We start from the raw sequence: 17783 nt of genomic DNA, 5'->3' as shown, positions 1-17783 counted from the left end.
AATTCCAAACTCTCAAATTTTCCATTAATGTTACTCGGGAACCACAAGAAGGTAAAGTTCCATACTTTAGCGTGAGCCCAAGACAATTTGCGACCTAACACAACACTAACAGAAATGTTGCCAATTTAGAAAGAGGTGTTGGAAGTAGGGGTGAGCATAATCCGGATGGGTGATTTCCATCCTAGAATCGGGAACCGCCCACTAAAGACCGGTTTCGAAAAATTGAAATCGGTAACAGCCCGTTGGTTCCATGGATACACCCGGAAACCAGACCGTTGGTCCGGTCCCATTCCCGGACAGGTCCATGGAACCTGTCCCACTAGCCAAGGACGGAGATGGAGATGGAGAGTCGGAGACAGTGAGGTGAGCATTGACCGAGAAGAGTGAGAGAGTGAGAGTGAGCGTGAGGCGAAAGCAAAAGAAGGTATTTCTCGGCTCAATGTGAGGCTATAAATGTCGAGCGGGTTAGGTTTAGTTTAAAGAGTTACGATTTTCTTTGTTTAAAAAAATAAAAATTAAATAAATATATTATATTTATTATTATATTATCGGTTCGATCCAAGTGGGCGAGCGGCCGGTTCCACGCTTGAAACCGGAAACTGGATCGATACCCACTAGTTCCCAAAAATTGCTCATTCCGGGCGATCCGGAAAAGCTTCCAATTCTTTTGCATTCCCCTAGCAAGACGGCCCATTAGCGGCAATTTCTCTATTTTGGCCGCGTGAGCACGGAAAATCGGCCATCGAAATGACAAATGATTTGTATCGGTGCGATGGAACACGAAACAATGCCACGTAAGTCTTCCTTCCTTCCCCACTCGTTAATCTAATCCGATTGTCAAAAATCCAGCTTTCGTGGATATTAGGTGGACACCGATTTTTTTTTAATTTACAATATCTCTCTAAATTCTCATCACCGTCCCTGTCTCCTCCCGAGAAAAATCAATCCCTCTTCTTGACCGATCTTGGGCCGACTTTACACGTGTCGCAATCCCTACACGTGTCAAATTCTATTCTAAGAAATAACTTTTGTAAGACAATAATCATCTCGGATAACGTCGTTCTTAGCCCGGGTGATGACCTGACCTTATCCATTGGCACCAATCATTTGACTCCGTTAGCACGTGTTGATAATCTTCACACGTTCCTAATTACAAAATTCCGAACTGAACACGCGTTTAAGATAACGATTTGGCAATGGAAACATGGTTTGAGTTTTATAGCTGTACTCGTCTCGACATTTTCGCGTAAGGTCGGATTGATAGAAACGAAACCTTTAATCTGTTGAGATAAAGGGCATTAAAGGTCCCTGAACTTTTTTCAAATTGTTCGATTACGTCCTCGAACTTTTTATTCTGTGGAATTGGGTCTCTAAATTATACTTTTTTACCGTTCAACTTGGTCGTTTCGTCAAAATTATGGACGAAAATGCTAGCCTGATATCCTGCACTATGTTTAAGAAAATATTGAAAATAACAATTATTGAAAAAAAAAAAAGAAAACAAGGAAATCTAGGGAGGTGGCGCACCAATGCAGTCGCCTAACCAGAGCAATTATTGGTCGGGGATCACCAGACCTTGATGACCTCGGGCTAGATTTGGTCTTGACTAGGATCTCGCGACGTCGACCAGGACAAGGGCCTAATATGGCCCTTGCAAGGGACTCGCTTTGACTTTTCAAGAAAATAGAAATATGCTAATATTTTATCGAATTAGCACAAGAAACTTGTACGTAAGCAATTATGCAGGAGAAAATATTACATATAACTTTGGTGCAACGTTACTTATACAGTAGCCCACTCATTGTGCGACACTTGTCAATTATATATTTTTTTACTTTTTCTTCCCTCTTTTTTTCTTTTTTCTTTTTTTTATCATCTTCCTTTCACTCCATCGGGACGACGACAAACAAACTCAATTCAAACTCGCGATCACCTCACTGCCATCTCAATCCTCTGTTCATCACCACCTCGTGGCCTTCCGCCACCATAGCACCATCCTTACTTCCGCCCTCAACCGCCAATGAGATCCTTAATTTTCCCAACCCCTTCCCACATATCTCCACCACTAAAGCCTCTACTCTCGGCCAATGGCCCCTGGCCTCCAATCTCCACTAGCCCGGTAGCAGCTCGAGCTCGACCAATAAAATTGAGCCTCAAATTTTGGATCTAAGCTCGAGCGAGCCCTAGATTCGGGATCTGGAGCTCAGCTCGACCTCGAATCATCCCAGATTCAAGGTCGACCAATGTTGGCAATAGCAATAGCTGGATTTTTTAGGTCTACGGCCGTCGTTGGCTGCCAATGGACAAGTTCTCGCGATGAAGATTTGACGAAAGAGAGACATGGGGATTGGGGGCGTGAGGGGGAACACTGGGAGCCGTCCTCGCTTGGAGGAGAGCTGGTGGATCATTGGAAAGAGGCGGAGACGGTTGGACGAGAGAGAGAGAGAGCAAAGCTAGGGCTTCTCAGTCGCGAGTCGGGAGGGAGGGAGAGAGAGACTTCCAAATTAGGTTGGCCGACATCAACACGCATCGCACAGCGAATGAACTGACTATTGCGTAATCGACGTGGGGAATTGGTTTGGAAGAACTCGTGAACCTACGACGCCCCTTCCATTCTTCACACGAAACGCGTGCCTAGAAAAGCATAGACATTGAATTAGAAAGATCAATTTACAATGCAAGAGATGGCTTATCATATCAGGTGACCCTTCCACGATACCGCACCGTCCAATTCGACGAAGCGGGAGGCAAAGAGGTCGCCTTCAAACACGCCAGCCCCCCCACCTCCTTTCTATCCATACATCTTCTTTACACATCATGTCCACATCTCTTTCTCTCTCGCCTGTTTTCACTGCTTTCGTAATCGACGAACGTACCAGGAAAAGGCCAAATCCGAACCCTCTGGAAACCCTCCCCCGACCTTTCGCATTCACGTTCTCTCTCTCTTAATTTCTCTCTCTGTCTTTCTCGTCCCTGACCATCTCCATCGCCGGAAGGAAGATTCTGCAGAGAACGAGGAAATTCACTCCATCGCCCATTTGCCCCGCGTGTGTAATCGGAGCTTTCAGCTGCAGGCCGCGTCGTCCGCTTCGGTCGAGGGATCGGGCGAGTTCGGATTTTGTAAGTTCGTTGTTCTTGAAAAGAGCCCTGTACCGTTACGTTGAACCCAGCTTTTGCTTTTTGCTTTTTTCGGATTTTAAAATCGAAATACGTGGTAGATAACGTGGAATTATTGATTTGATTTAATACCACCAAAAACCCCAAACTGGTACACGTGTGACAATTTTACCCTGAACATACCACAAAAAACCCCAAACTGGTACATACGTGACAATTTTACCCTTAATATTATTTTTTATTTTTTCGAATTTTTATTAATTTTTTTGTTTTGTTTTTTTTTTTTTCTTCATCTTCAACCTCTGGCCGGTCGCCGGACCGGCGACTGGCCGAAGGCGGCGAGGGCCGCCCTCGCCGGCGTCGGGCGAGGGCGACCCTCGCCTGAGTGGGGCAAGGGCTGCCCTCGCCGGATCTGGGCGAGGGCGACCCTCGCTGCGTCGGGCGAGGGCCGTCCTCGCCCACCCAGGCGAGGTCGGCCCTGCCCGACTCAGCGAGGGTCGCCGCCGACGCCGGCGAGGATGACCCTCGCCGGACGCCGGCGAGGGCCGCCCTCGCCGGATCCGGTGAGGGCGGCCCTCGCTTGAGTCGGGCGAGGGCGGCCCTCGCCTGCGGTCGGCGGGGCCGACCTCGTCGGCTTCCGCCTTTGGCCGGTCGCCGGTCCGGCGACCGGCCAGAGGTTGAAGATGAAGAAAAAAAAAAAGAAAAGAAAAGAAAAGAAAAAATAAAAAAAATTCGAAAAATAAAATATATTATTAAAAAATTATTAGTTCGGGGTAAAATTGTTACAGGTGTACCAGTTTGAGGTTTTTCGTGGTCAAAAAAATAGTTTAGGGTAAATTTGTCACGAGTTTACCAGTTTGGAGTAAAATTGTCACAGGTGTTCTAGTTTGGGGTTTTTTGTGGTAAAAAAAAAGTTTGGGGTAAAATAGTCACAAGTGTACCAGTTTGGGGTTTTTGGTGATAAAAAAAAAAGTTCGGGGTAAAATTGTCACATATGTACCAGTTTAGGGTTTTTGGTGGTATTAACCCTATTGATTTAGGCATTTGCCCATCGATAGGAACACTCACAAAAATAATTACTTGAGGATATTTTGGGAAAGAAAACGATTGTGATTCCTAAAAAGCATAGATACTAATTTTTATTAGTGAGCTATAAAGAGTTTCAAATATCAACGGCTGACGTAAATTTTTTTTCTCCTAGCCGGACAAGTCATATGGATATTGTGTTTTTAGTACAAAAGTGCTGAGCCTACTTTTAACAGTTTCATATAGAGACATCCCGTTTATAGTTAATTTATCAAAAAACCCTCTATTAATTTATCCATACTCACGTTTATCTTCTTCCTGATTTGTCTCTGAATTAAGGAGAAGATTGTAGCTTCACGACATTGATGCTGCACTCCGACCATCAAGGCATTGCCAGCCCGACCATAGACACCCTCACTCGCAAAGTGCCGCGACGCTAACTCCCTCTACCAAACCCAAACACGTAGACCAAATGACCCAGTCCAAGGGTACCCCAGATTTGATATAGTTGTGTTTGATTTTGAGCTGCTCCATCATAATTGAAACAAAAAAAAAGGGGGGTTTGGTAGGCATTTCTTGAGAAATTTAGCATTTTCATCTTGAAGTCAACTGGTCGGTGGAAAATTAGCAACATGGCATAATCATGGCCAGCCAGCATGACCCCCTCCACTATGAGCAGTTTTTTTTTTTCTTTTTGCCTTCTCCAAACTTTTTTTTAGGTTCTCTCGATTTGATCATTAAAGCCACCACAAGACGGCTTTGGACAATGCACCAATAGTGACCGACATCGTTAAAGATTAGTGACTGTCCACGAACGAGGATTGAATTTGGTCCGAGACCCATTTGTGAGTGGTTCAACCCTTTCCACTTCATCAGGATGGAATTACACGAAACCCCTCTGAATCTTTGGGGAAGCTTGTCCCCGAATTTTCTATTATTACACATTACCTCCTGAACTTTCATTTTGTTACAACTGTTAACACACCGTAATTTTTTCCGTTAACCTAAAAGGTAAAAGTATTTTTCATCTCATTTTTTAAAGAAAATCTCTCTTGTACCCTTAATTGGTGTAAAACAAATGAAAAATATAGAGAAATGAAGAAAAATAAATAGCTTATGATAATGAGAATCGAAAAAATAAATATCTGTAGTGATATTAAATGATACTAATTTGTTAACATTTAAAAAATATAGCCACCTAATAGCTTAATAAGAAATTTTGAGAAATATAAAAACCAACAACTAAATAAAAAGAAATTAACCGGTGCACGTGTGTGGTGGCTAGCACATGTCGCCCCCAGGGTTGACCTCCCGGCTGTCGGCCGTGCGGGGGTTCCCTGGATCATCAAAAAAAAAAAACAACTAAATAAAAAGAGAAAAGGTCTTGATAACAAAAGGATAATACGACAAAAATTGATTAATCGTTATGTATATTTAAAGAGCTAATTAATGTAAATATGATCGATTAACAAAAGAATTTTATATGGAGAGTAATCAATCCCTTGCAAAATGTGTCACTTTAAGAGGGAATCATTAAAGAAGAGCTTTACATTCGCGCACGCCGAACGTATATATGACGGGCATCTTGAATGAAAAGCGCCTTTGCATCTTTAATTACTCAAAAATTTCAAAAATCATCTTGGTTTTTAGATGAGTTTGCAAATTGGAACCTTTTCGGTTGCAAAGGCACACATAACTTGCTCCATTTACGGCTCATTCATTATTTTTTCCCCCCTTTAACCCCGAAAGACCAATTGCGGAACTAATTTTTTCAGCCTAAATCATATGAAATAACGAGGTATTGCTTTCTTTGTGCAAGCTGCTCTCACCTAATCATCTCAAATAGCAACCTCGTACTATCTTGCTAGTCCTACATATTTGCTTTTGTGAGTTTGGGCTATATTATATGTGGTAGATTTTCTCAATCTTCAAAATCTGTGACACGAAAAGGATATACATATAGTCGGGCCAAATGCTTTATTGATCTATCCGCACTCACACGTATCTTCTTCCTGGTTTGCCTTTGAATCAAGAAGAATACTGTAGCTTCACGACGTTGATGTTGCACTCTAAGCATCACAATGTCGCTGCCCAACCACAAACACACTCACTCGTGCATTCTCACGACGCTAACTCCATCCGCCAAATCCAAATGCATAGACCACGACTCGATTCGAGGGTCGCTCAGATTTAGTAGAGTCATGTTTGATTTTGAAATTCTAGTTATGATTGAAACAAAGGGTTTGATGAGCATTTCTCTTGCTCGAGAAATTTCTCTCCAACGGTTAAAGAGTGCAATCTGATTTTGGAGTCAATTTGTCGGTGGAAAATCGACAACACTATATAATCATGGCCAGCAAGCATGGTATTGGTAACCTCCACTAAAATTGGTGTTCCTTCTCTTTTTCCTTTCTTTAACTATTTTTTAGGGCTCTGTCCGTTTAATCACTAGAGCTATCACAAGACAGTCTTGGACATTGGTAATCTGTCGCAAGGCATCATCATTGCCCAACATTGCTTAAAACTGGGGAATGTCGATGAACGTGGATTGAGTTTGGTCCAAGGCCCATCTGAGTAAGTAAACATGGTTCAACCCCTCCCTCAAATTAGGGGAAATTTACCTGAATTTGGGGTAAGTATGAGTTTGCCTCTGAACTTTCAATTGTTATAGCCGTTAACGCTCCATTATTTTTTTGAGAAAATGACACAAATGGGTCTTGAATTTTTCCCAAATGTGCAATGTTGTCCCTGAACTTTTAATTTATTTAATGTGGTATTTGAACGTTTGATACATGTATAATTTTAGTTCTTGAACTGGATGACAATTTTTCAATATTGTCCTTTGATGTGGACATCGAACCCTATCGAGGAGGAGGTGCTAGGGACCCGTTGTTTTATCCGCTAGGCCCGATCACTCGAGCGAGAGCGAAGGAATTCAAACAAGCTGTCGGCATCATGGTTCAAGATATTTGGAATGGAGACAATCTGGATTCGAAACTTGAAGATTCTGAAGCTCCTTGGCGCAACATGATTACTCTTGGTCCAGCGAATTCCAAAGGAGCTTAGAATTGACAAACTCCGAATTAGCTCAAATTTGGATAAACACTTGGAAACGGGCCGCTGATCAATACTCACTACTTAAGTAGTGATTGATGATGTTTTTTAGCGATTTGGAGTCGTTTAGATGAACTTTTAGGCCTTTTTCCATTTTTGGACGAATTTTAGCAATTAAGGTTATTTTTGTAATTTTAATCCTAGTAGGATTAGGATTAGGGTTAGCACCCTATGTAAGGTTGCTTATAGATTTCTAAGAGGCAGAGACAGAATTTTATATAGAGAAGTTTTCTTCTTGAGTTCTCTTGAGGACTAGATCTTATCAAGGCTCCCTTGTGGCGATCGAAATTCAACTTATCGAGCAAGATCGCGAATTCTCTTATTCGTGGCGTTATAGCGTGGATTGGTTGACACAGGTTCGTCAACAAGTCGCGTTCATACCGAGATTACCAATCACAGGTTCGATTGGGGGTCGAGGACAGCAATTCGTAACTCAAAGATCTTCGTAGAACGATCATCTTCCGCACAGATTCATATCATCTGGTATCAGAGCTAGTTCTACAAGGTCTAGTTATCCTACTTTTATTGCTTTTCATTCATCAATCTAGGGTTTATAGAAACTAGGGTTTATAGAATTAGGGTTTCGTTATTAATCGAATTAGGGTTCTGAATTTGTTCTTGCTGTGATTTCAATTTTGATTTAGGGTTTTCGGTCCTAGTTGTTTTTTTTATATTGTACTTGAGTTCGTAAAAAAAAAACCAAAAAAAAAGCCAAAAAAAAAGAATTCTGCAAAAAAAAAAAACCAAAAAAAAAATCGGCCAAAAAAAAAAGTTTCGGCAAAAAAAAAATAAAAATTTCAAGAGGACGACTCGTTTGTTTTTATCATTGATAGTTGGACCGAATAGAAGAAAAAAAAATTTATGTAGTAGAAATTGAATCTGAATCCGAATTTAGCGAAAATTTGCTGAATTACTGAGTTGAGCAGTATATTGCTGAATTTGATCTTGCTTGGTGGTTTATCGATTGTTGTGAGGAGCTTGTGAGACTGGATTCAAGTCTGAAAAAAAGAGCTTGCTAGAAGGAAACGAGAGGTAAAAGGCAAGAGTGTGTGAGTCTAATTGAGGGAAGAAAAAACCGAAATTGAGTTAAACACGAGAGGAGTGACAAACACTTTGAGCGGAAAACGTGAGGGAGTGACTAGTGAGATTTCTTTTATCTCTAACATTTTCTTGCAGGTTTAAAAAAAAATGTCAGGCTCAGGCCAGGGAAGTGTGAATCAAAGGGAGGATCGCACTCATCCAAGGGATGATGCGATTCTAGCAGGCATCCAGCAATTGAGTTTACAAATTGAAGCACTTAGCAACAGAGTTGCAAGATGTGAGACGAGACTTGAAGATGACCGAGAGCCACCACGAGGAAGGCCACAAAATCAGCGAGAGGAGCCTAGGGCACAACCTAGATGGCAGCGGCAATTTGATGATGCATATGTGTCCGATACAGAAGATGATCGAGATGGTAGGTTTGAGAGGAGAAACGGACGCCAAGGATTTAGACGTCGAGAAGATGATGAGTTTGGCAACATCAAAATGAAGATTCCATCTTTTCAAGGAAAGAATGATCCTGATGCATATCTAGAATGGGAGAAACGGATGGAGATGGTATTTGATTGCCAGCGATATTCGGAGCTTAAAAAGGTAAAAATTACAGCTGTTGAATTCACTGATTATGCTATAATTTGGTGGGATCAACTTGTGACTAGCAGGAGATGCAATGGTGAAAGACCAATAGAAACGTGGGATGAGATGAAAGCAGTGATGAGGAGGCGCTTTATACCTAGTCATTACCACAGAGACTTGTTCCATAAGCTGCAAAATCTCACACAAGGCAATAGGAGTGTGGAAGAATACCATAAAAAGATGGAGATTGCTATAATCCGTGCTAATGTGGTGGAAGACCGTGAGGCCACAATGTCACGATTTTTGTGTGGTTTGAGCCGAGATATAGCAAGGGTGGTAGAGCTGCAACACTACGTTGAATTGGAGGAATTAGTGGACAAAGCCATCAAAGTTGAGAGGCAATTGAAGCTGGACCGAAATTACAAGAGTAGTGGAGGTTCAAGCTCGAATTGGAAGTCTAATTGGAAGAGAGACGAGAAGCCGAATTGGAAGGGAAATAATATCAAGATTGAAACTTTGAAGGAGAAGGAGAATGATGGCAAAGTTGGTTCGAATCCGGCTTCAGGTAAAACTGAAAACCCTAACACTAAGACTCGTGATATTAAATGTTTCAAGTGTTTGGGCAGGGGTCATATGGCAAATCAGTGCCCTAATAGGAGGGTGATGATCATGACTGGACATAATGATGTTGAATCAGAAAGTGAGAGGGAGGAAGAGGATGATGACATGCCACCATTGGAGGATTGTAGTGATGTTGAGATGCCAGCAAAGGGTGAATTGATGGTGGTTAGGCGTTCTCTTAGTGTTCAAGTCAAAGAGGAGGAGCATCACCAGCAACGCGATAACTTGTTCCATACAAGATGCTTGGTGAATGGTAAGATTTGTAGCTTGATTGTTGATGGAGGTAGTTGTACAAATGTAGCAAGTTGTACCATGGTGGAGAAGTTGGAAATGAAGACTACGAAGCATCCAAGACCATATAGATTGCAGTGGTTGAATGATAGTGGTGAAGTAAAAGTATCGAAGCAAGTCCGAGTTCCATTTGAGATAGGGCGATATAAGGATGAGGTGATGTGTGATGTTATACCTATGCAAGCAGGGCATCTTTTACTTGGTAGGCCATAGCAGTATGATCGAAAGGTACATCATGACGGGTACACTAACCGATATTCATTGGTGATGAATCAGAAGACATACACATTGGTGCCAATGACACCTACTGAGGTGTATGAAGATCAATTGAAACTACAACGTGAGGCTGAGAGAGAGAAAAAGTGATAAAACCGAGGGCCTGCATGGAAACTCTGAGACGCAAGTAAAAGGAGAGGAAGATAAGAGTAGAGTGGTAAAAACCGAGAGAAAAGGAGAGAGAAAAGAAAAGAGAGAAAAGAATTTATATGCAAAATCGAGCGAAGTGAGGAGAGCTTTGATTCTGGACCGACCGATACTTGTACTTTTGTACAAGGAGGCACTGTTTACTACTAACGAACTTGACTCGAATTTGCCAAGTTCTGTCGTGTCTTTGTTGCAGGAATTTGAAGATGTCTTTCCTGATGAGCTTCCTGGAGGTTTACCACCGATTCGAGGCATAGAGCATCAAATCGATTTGATTCCTGGTGCACCATTGCCTAACCGACCCGCATATCGAAGCAATCCTGAAGAGACAAAGGAACTTCGGCAGCAAGTTAGCGAATTACTAAAGCAAGGATATGTAAGAGAGTCTCTTAGCCCGTGTGCTGTTCCTGTTTTGTTGGTGCCAAAGAAGGATGGGTCTTGGCGAATGTGTGTTGATCGCCGAGCAATCAATAACATAACGGTAAAGTATCGACATCCTATTCCTAGGCTAGATGACATGTTGGATGAATTGCATGGAGCTTGCATATTTACTAAAATTGATCTGAAAAGTGGTTATCATCAAATTAGGATGAAAGAGGGGGATGAATGGAAAACTGCATTTAAGACCAAGTACGGGTTGTATGAGTGGTTAGTCATGCCATTCGGGTTAACTAATGCACCTAGTACTTTCATGCGACTTATGAATCATGTTCTGCGTGCTTTTATTGGTCGATTTGTAGTTGTCTATTTTAATGATATCTTGATATATAGTCGAAGCCTTGATGACCATATTAAGCATGTGCGAGCTGTTTTGCAGGTTTTAAGGGCTGAGCAATTATATGCTAACCTAAAGAAGTGTTGTTTTGTAACTGACAAATTAGTATTTCTAGGCTTTGTTATTGGTGCTGATGGAATACAGGTTGATGAAGAAAAGGTAAAAGCAATCCGTGAATGGCCGACACCTAAGACAGTAGGAGAGGTGCGCAGCTTTCATGGTTTAGCCAGTTTCTATCGTAGATTTGTAAAAGATTTCAGCACCATCGCCGCACCTTTAACCGAGGTTATCAAGAAGCACGTGGGTTTCACATGGGGAGAAGAGCAAGAGAGAGCATTCAATATGTTAAAGGATAAGTTGACTAATGCTCCTTTGTTATCTTTACCGAATTTCAGTACTACTTTTGAGATAGAATGCGATACTTCTGATACAGGAATTGGAGCTGTGTTGATGCAAGGAGGACGTCCTATAGCGTATTTTAGCGAGAAGTTAAGCGGAGCGACATTGAATTATCCGACTTACGATAAGGAAATGTATGCTTTGGTGTGAGCTTTGGAGACCTGGCAACATTACTTGTGGCCAAAAGAGTTTGTGATCTACACCGACCACGAGACCTTAAAATACTTGAGGGGGCAGCAAAAGTTGAACAAAAGACATGCCAAATGGATGGAGTTCATTGAGACTTTTCCATATCTAATCAAGTACAAAAAAGGTAAGGAAAATGTGGTAGCCGATGCACTTTCTCGAAGGTACGCAATTCTAACTACTCTAGGAGCAAAGTGTCTAGGTTTTGAGCATATCAAAGGTTTATACACTGACGATGATGATTTTGGAAGAGTATTTGAAGCTTGTGAGCATGCTGCGTTTGAAAAGTTTTATAGACATAATGGATATCTCTTTCGTGAAAATAAGTTGTGTTTGCCTAGATGCTCTTTGCGCGAGTTGTTAGTACGAGAGGCACATAGTGGTGGTTTAATGGGGCATTTTGGAATCAATAAAACTTATGAAGTGCTGCATGAACATTTTTTTTGGCCACACATGAAACGAGATGTCACACGAGTTTGTGAGAGATGTATCGCATGTAAGCGGGCTAAGTCTACGATTAAACCACATGGTTTGTATACACCTTTGCCTATCCCGACGCATCCTTGGGTTGATATCTCTATGGATTTTATATTAGGATTGCCTAGATCTAAGCATGGCAAGGATTATATTTTTGTGGTTGTTGATTGATTTTCAAAGATGGCTCATTTTATACCTTGTCATAAATCTGATGATGCATCGAATGTTGCTGAATTGTTCTTTCGTGAGGTTGTGGTTTTGCATGGCATGCCTAGGTCCATTGTTTCTGATCGAGATACTAAATGTCTAAGCTACTTTTGGAAGACATTGTGGAAGAAGTTAAGTACACAACTTTTATTCTCTACTACTTGTCATCCACAAAATGATGGTCAAACTGAAGTAGTTAATAGGACTTTAGGGACATTATTGCGTGCTATCATTAAAAAGAACATTAAGTCTTGGGAAGATTGTTTACTGCATGTTGAGTTTGCTTATAATAGGAGCGTGCATTCTGCTACTAAATTCACACCGTTTGAGGTTGTTTATGGTTTTAATCCCTTAACTCCGTTAGATTTAACCCCTTTGCCTGTTGCTAAGCGTGTGGATTTAGATGGTGCTAAGAAAGCTGAATTTGTGAAGACTTTGCATGAGAAGACGCGGCTGAATATTGAGCTTAAGACAGAGCAGTATGCAAAGCAAGCCAACAAAGGGCGCAAGAAAGTAGTGTTTGAGCCCGGTGATTAGGTTTGGGTTCATATGTGCACAGAGCGTTTCCCCAAACAGCGACTCTCTAAATTGCTACCGCGAGGGGATTGACCATTTATGGTATTGGAAAGAGTCGACGATAATGCTTACAAGCTTGACCTTCCAGGTGAGTATGGTATTAGTGCTACTTTCAATGTTTCTGATTTGACTCTTTTTGATGCAGACGCTGATTTGAGGGCAAATCCTTTGCACGGGGGAGGGAATGATGTGGACATCGAACCCTATCGAGGAGGAGGTGCTAGGGACCCGTTGTTCTATCCGCTAGGCCCGATCACTCGAGCGAGAGCGAAGGAATTCAAACAAGCTGTCGACATCATGGTTCAAGATATTTGGAATGGAGACAATCTGGATTCGAAACTTGAAGATTCGAAGCTCCTTGGCGCAACATGATTACTCTTGGTCATGAATTCCAAAGGAGCTTAGAATTGACAAACTCCGAATTGGCTCAAATTTGGATGGACGCTTGGAAACGGGCCGCTGATCAATACACACTACTTTAGTAGTGAGTGATGATGTTTTTTAGCGATTTGGAGTCGTTTAGATGAACTTTTAGGCCTTTTTCCATTTTTGGACGAATTTTAGCAATTAAGGTTATTTTTGTAATTTTAATCCTAGTAGGATTAGGATTAGGGTTAGCACCCTATATAAGGTTGCTTATAGATTTCTAAGAGGCAGAGACAGAATTTTATATAGAGAAGTTTTCTTCTTAAGTTCTCTTGAGGACTAGATTTTATCAATACTCCCTTGTGGCGATCGAAATTCAACTTATCGAGCAAGATCGCGAATTCTCTTGTTCGTGGCGTTATAGCGTGGATTGGTTGACACAGGTTCGTCAACAGGTCGCGTTCATACCGAGATTACCAATCACAGGTTCGATTGGGGGTCAAGGTCAGCAATTCGTAACTCAAAGATCTTTGTAGAACGATCATCTTCCGCACAGATTCATATCATCCTTTCATTAATTCAAGCCCATGGACAACATTGAATATTTTCATATAATTTGAGGACTAGATTAAACATTACATAAACTTTAGGGACCATATTGAACAAATTAAAAATTTAGGGACGGCATTATACATTATTTCGTTAGCATGTGCAATGTACATGGCTTTAAAAAAAAATCTAATTTTTGTAGGAAAAATCTCTTTCATCCTTAATTAATGTGGAAAATGAAAAACATAGAAAGTGGAAAAAATATATATTAATGTACTAATAATCGAAATTAAATATCGACAATAATATTAAATGATAAGAATTTGTTAAAAATTAATGAATATAGCCATCTTAATATAACTAAATAACATATTTTGACAAAAATAATAAACAAAAATTTTATAAAAATGGAAAAGGCCTCAATAACAGAAAGGTCAAATGAAAAATTTGGTTAGTCATTATGTATAACATAAAGGGTTGATTCATGTGAAAGTGAGCGCTCAACAAAGATATTTTGAAAGAAATTATAACGGAAAATGATATCCTCGACTCATAAAAGAAAATGATGAACCGAAATCTAAAATAATTTTTTAAGAATTTTTTTATTTATCAATCATTTTCTGGAATTAATTAACTATTTAAAGTCACATAATGAGTATTCAATTTTTGTTGTTTGACCTCTTTGTTTTTGAGGAATTTTCCCTTTCTACTTACTTGTTTTTGTTTATGTTAACATATTTTATTTGTTACATTGTGTTATATCTTATTGACAGTCATTTTTCTGGAATTTATATATTAGTTAATTTAATTTTCTCCATCTTCTGTATCTTTTCATTTTTTTAACGGAAACCAGGGGTAAAAGACGGATTTCTTTTTAGAAAAATGAGATGCAAATATACACTCACTCCTTAAAAATCATTATATTACACAAACAAATGGAGAATACAACCAAGAGTTAACTGCCGCAATAAAATGAGAGCTCAAGGGAGTAACGGGTAACAATCGAAAGATTAGAGGCAAACATTACTATCCCCAAAGTTAGGATCACTTTTGCGTAAATTTTTCCACAAATTCATTCTGCGATGCTAGATTCCTGAAACGTTTGTAAGGAGATTAGGGTGTATTATTCGGGTACATTGGGAGTGCAAAAATATGAGGAACCCGAACTTATATATACTAATTCCAAACTCTCAAATTTTCCATTAATGTCACTCAGGAACCACAAAAAGGTAAAGTCCCATAATTTAGTGTGAGCCCAAGACAATTTGCGACCTAACATAACACTAACAGAAACGTTGCCAATTTAGAAAGAGGCGCAGGAAGGCCCATTAGTGGCAATTTCTCGTCCCGTAACCTAAACTCGCGAGTCTGACTGTTCAACTTTTATAAGCTATCTGAAAGATTCTTCCCTCTGTCCTTGAGATGTTGGGCCAATTATCACTAATTGTATTGACCTCTTGGCTTTTTTTGAGAGTTTAAAATTGGTCATCTACACCCATGACTCAAGTAAATTAACAGACTGAGTTGTAAATGAGTCAAAATATAATACCCTTCCTCGAAATTGGATTTCTAATCCTCCCTTCTTCTTTTTGAGAAATTCTGTATTGTAATACTCCTTACTTTTATAACTAAATTCGAGTTTAATGGAATGATATCTCTATTTTGATCCAAAAAAAAAAAACCTAGACTCGCGAGTCTTCTATTTTGGCGGTGAGAGCACGGAAAATCTGCCATCGAAATGACAAATGATTTGTATCGGTGCGATTGAACACGAAATAATGCCACGTAAGTCTTCCTTCCTTCCCGCTCGTTAATCTAATCCGATTGTCTAAAATCCAGCCTTGGTGGATATTACGTGGACACCGATCTTTTTTTAATTTACAACATCTCTCTGAATTCTCATCACCGTCCCTGTCTCCTCCCGAGAAAAATCAATCCCCCGTTCTTGACCGATCTTGGGCCGACTTTACACGTGTCCCAATCCCTGCACGTGTCAGATTCTATTCTAAAAAATAACTTTTTAAGACAATAATCGTCTCGGATAACATCGTTCTTAACCCGGGTGATGACCTGACCTTATCCCATTGGCACCAATCATTTGACTCCATTAGCACGTGTTGATAATCTTCACACGTTCCTAATTATAAAATTACGAACTAAACACGCATTTAAGATAACGATTTAGCAATGGAAACATAGTTTGAGTTTATAATTGTACTCGTCTCAACATTTTCGCGTAAGGTCGGATTGATGGAAATGAAACCTTAATCTGTTGAGATAAAGGGCATTAAAGGTCCCAGAACTTTTTTCAAATTGTTCGATCGTGTCCTCGAACTTTTTATTATGTGGAATTGGGTCTCTAAGTTATATTTTTTTATTGTTCAACTTGGTCGTTTCGTCAAAATTATGGACGAAAATGCTAACCTGATATCCTGCACTATGTTTAAGATAATAGTGAAAATAACAAATATTGAAAGAAAAAAAAGAAAACAGGGAAATCTAGGGCGGTGGCACACCGGTGCGGTCGCCTATCCCGAGCAATTACTGGTCGGGGGTCGCGAGACCTCGGGGAAAATTATTCATCCGATTTATGTTAGAAATTCTACAAGGACTGAATATCCCGATTTTGCATGGACAAACAAAACTCATGCGTAATCAGAACCTAATGCGGAAACTTGAAAAATTCTTTATTAACCACCAGACATTGATTATCCTCCTCGCCCCCGAGTCCCCCGTCCCCCGCGCCGCCGGCCTCCGCCCCCTCCCCAGCCGCCACCCCTTCCTCGGCTCCCCCGAGCCCCTCGTCGCCTGCCTCTCCCCCTCCCGCCGCGACTTCGTCATCCAGCTCGCCTCCTCCGATTCCGACCTCTCCGCAGACCCCATCGCCGCCCTACCGCGAGAACGCACGCCATCTCCACCGCACTCAGAAGAGAATCGCAAAAACTCAAAAGGCCTACCGAGTCAAAAGCCGGAGGAAGCGAGCGACCGGCGAGGACCAGATCCAACACTCGAAACCTACAGGCGACGCGAGCGAGCGGCGGACACCGCCGTCGCCGGCGGACGCGCAGCCCCCTACGCATGCGGACACATACAGAAGCATATCATGGAGAGCGAGAGAAACCACGCGCGAGATAGAGAGAGAGAGAGACGGGGAGAGGGGAGGGAGGGGGGAGGAAGGGAAGCGAACCATCGCTGTCCTTGTCGAACAAGCTGAAGGCCTCCTTGAACTCGAAGATCTGGTCGTCGGTGAGCTGATCCGCCATCTCAAAACCTTCCTCCCTCCCTCCTCCTCCTCCTTCCGAAATGCGAACAGCGAACAGAGAACGCGAAACAGAGGAGAGAGAAAGAGAGCGCTAGAGAGAGAGAGAGAGAGAGGGTGGGAAGAGCTTTCGTGAATCTTACGAAGAAGACGAGGCTGAAGTCGACGCCTGCGGCGGCGGTGGTGGCGGGCTCGTCGACGACGCGAAGTCCTCCTGCTGCGGCAACAACGATGCTGGGACGACGGGCGCAGAAGGCGGTGATGCCGCGGCGGCGGTTGAATCGTTGAGGCTGGGGCGGTGATGCACGGGGTGCTGCAGGGAAAATGATGAATTCGGGATCCGCAACAATGGCCTCTCTCTCTCTCTCTATCTCTATCTCTGAATTCATTGTTTGAAACACAAAACCCGCCCCGATATGACCCGATCCGATCGTGTAGCTTTATCTTATTCGGGTCTTGTCTCGGGTCGGGTCGAACAAATATGTCCAATATTTGGATCGGGTCGGGTATCATGAAAACCCGACCCGTTGACACCCCTACTAGCAAGAAGGCCCATTATCGGCAATTTCTTGTCCCGTAACCTAAACTCGCGAGTCTTCTATTTTGGCCGTGAGAGCACGGAAAATCTGCCATCGAAATGACAAATGATTTGTATCGGAGCGATTGAACACGAAACAATGCCACGTAAGTCTTCCTTCCTTCCCACTCGTTAATCTAATCCGATTGTCAAAAATCCAGCTTTGGTGGATATTACGTGGACACCGATTTTTTTTAATTTAC

General features: G+C 41.6%; 1 protein-coding gene and 1 pseudogene across 2 annotated transcripts in view; both read left to right on the top strand.

Annotated features, from left to right (window-relative positions):
• The window catches only part of LOC115694242 (probable E3 ubiquitin-protein ligase RZFP34), a 46858-nt gene that overhangs the window by 21488 nt on the left and 7587 nt on the right, over nt 1-17783 (top strand). The window lies entirely within an intron of this gene.
• LOC130136257 (uncharacterized) lies at nt 8446-13234 on the top strand (annotated as a pseudogene).

The sequence above is a fragment of the Syzygium oleosum genome, unplaced genomic scaffold (assembly GCF_021117445.2).
Source record: "Syzygium oleosum isolate NSW1041296 unplaced genomic scaffold, Sole_v2.1 Sole_v2.44, whole genome shotgun sequence".
In the NCBI taxonomy this organism is placed as follows: Eukaryota; Viridiplantae; Streptophyta; class Magnoliopsida; order Myrtales; family Myrtaceae; genus Syzygium; species Syzygium oleosum.
The sequence above is the reverse complement of the archived record's forward strand: the minus strand, read 5'-3'. Positions and strand labels throughout refer to the sequence as shown.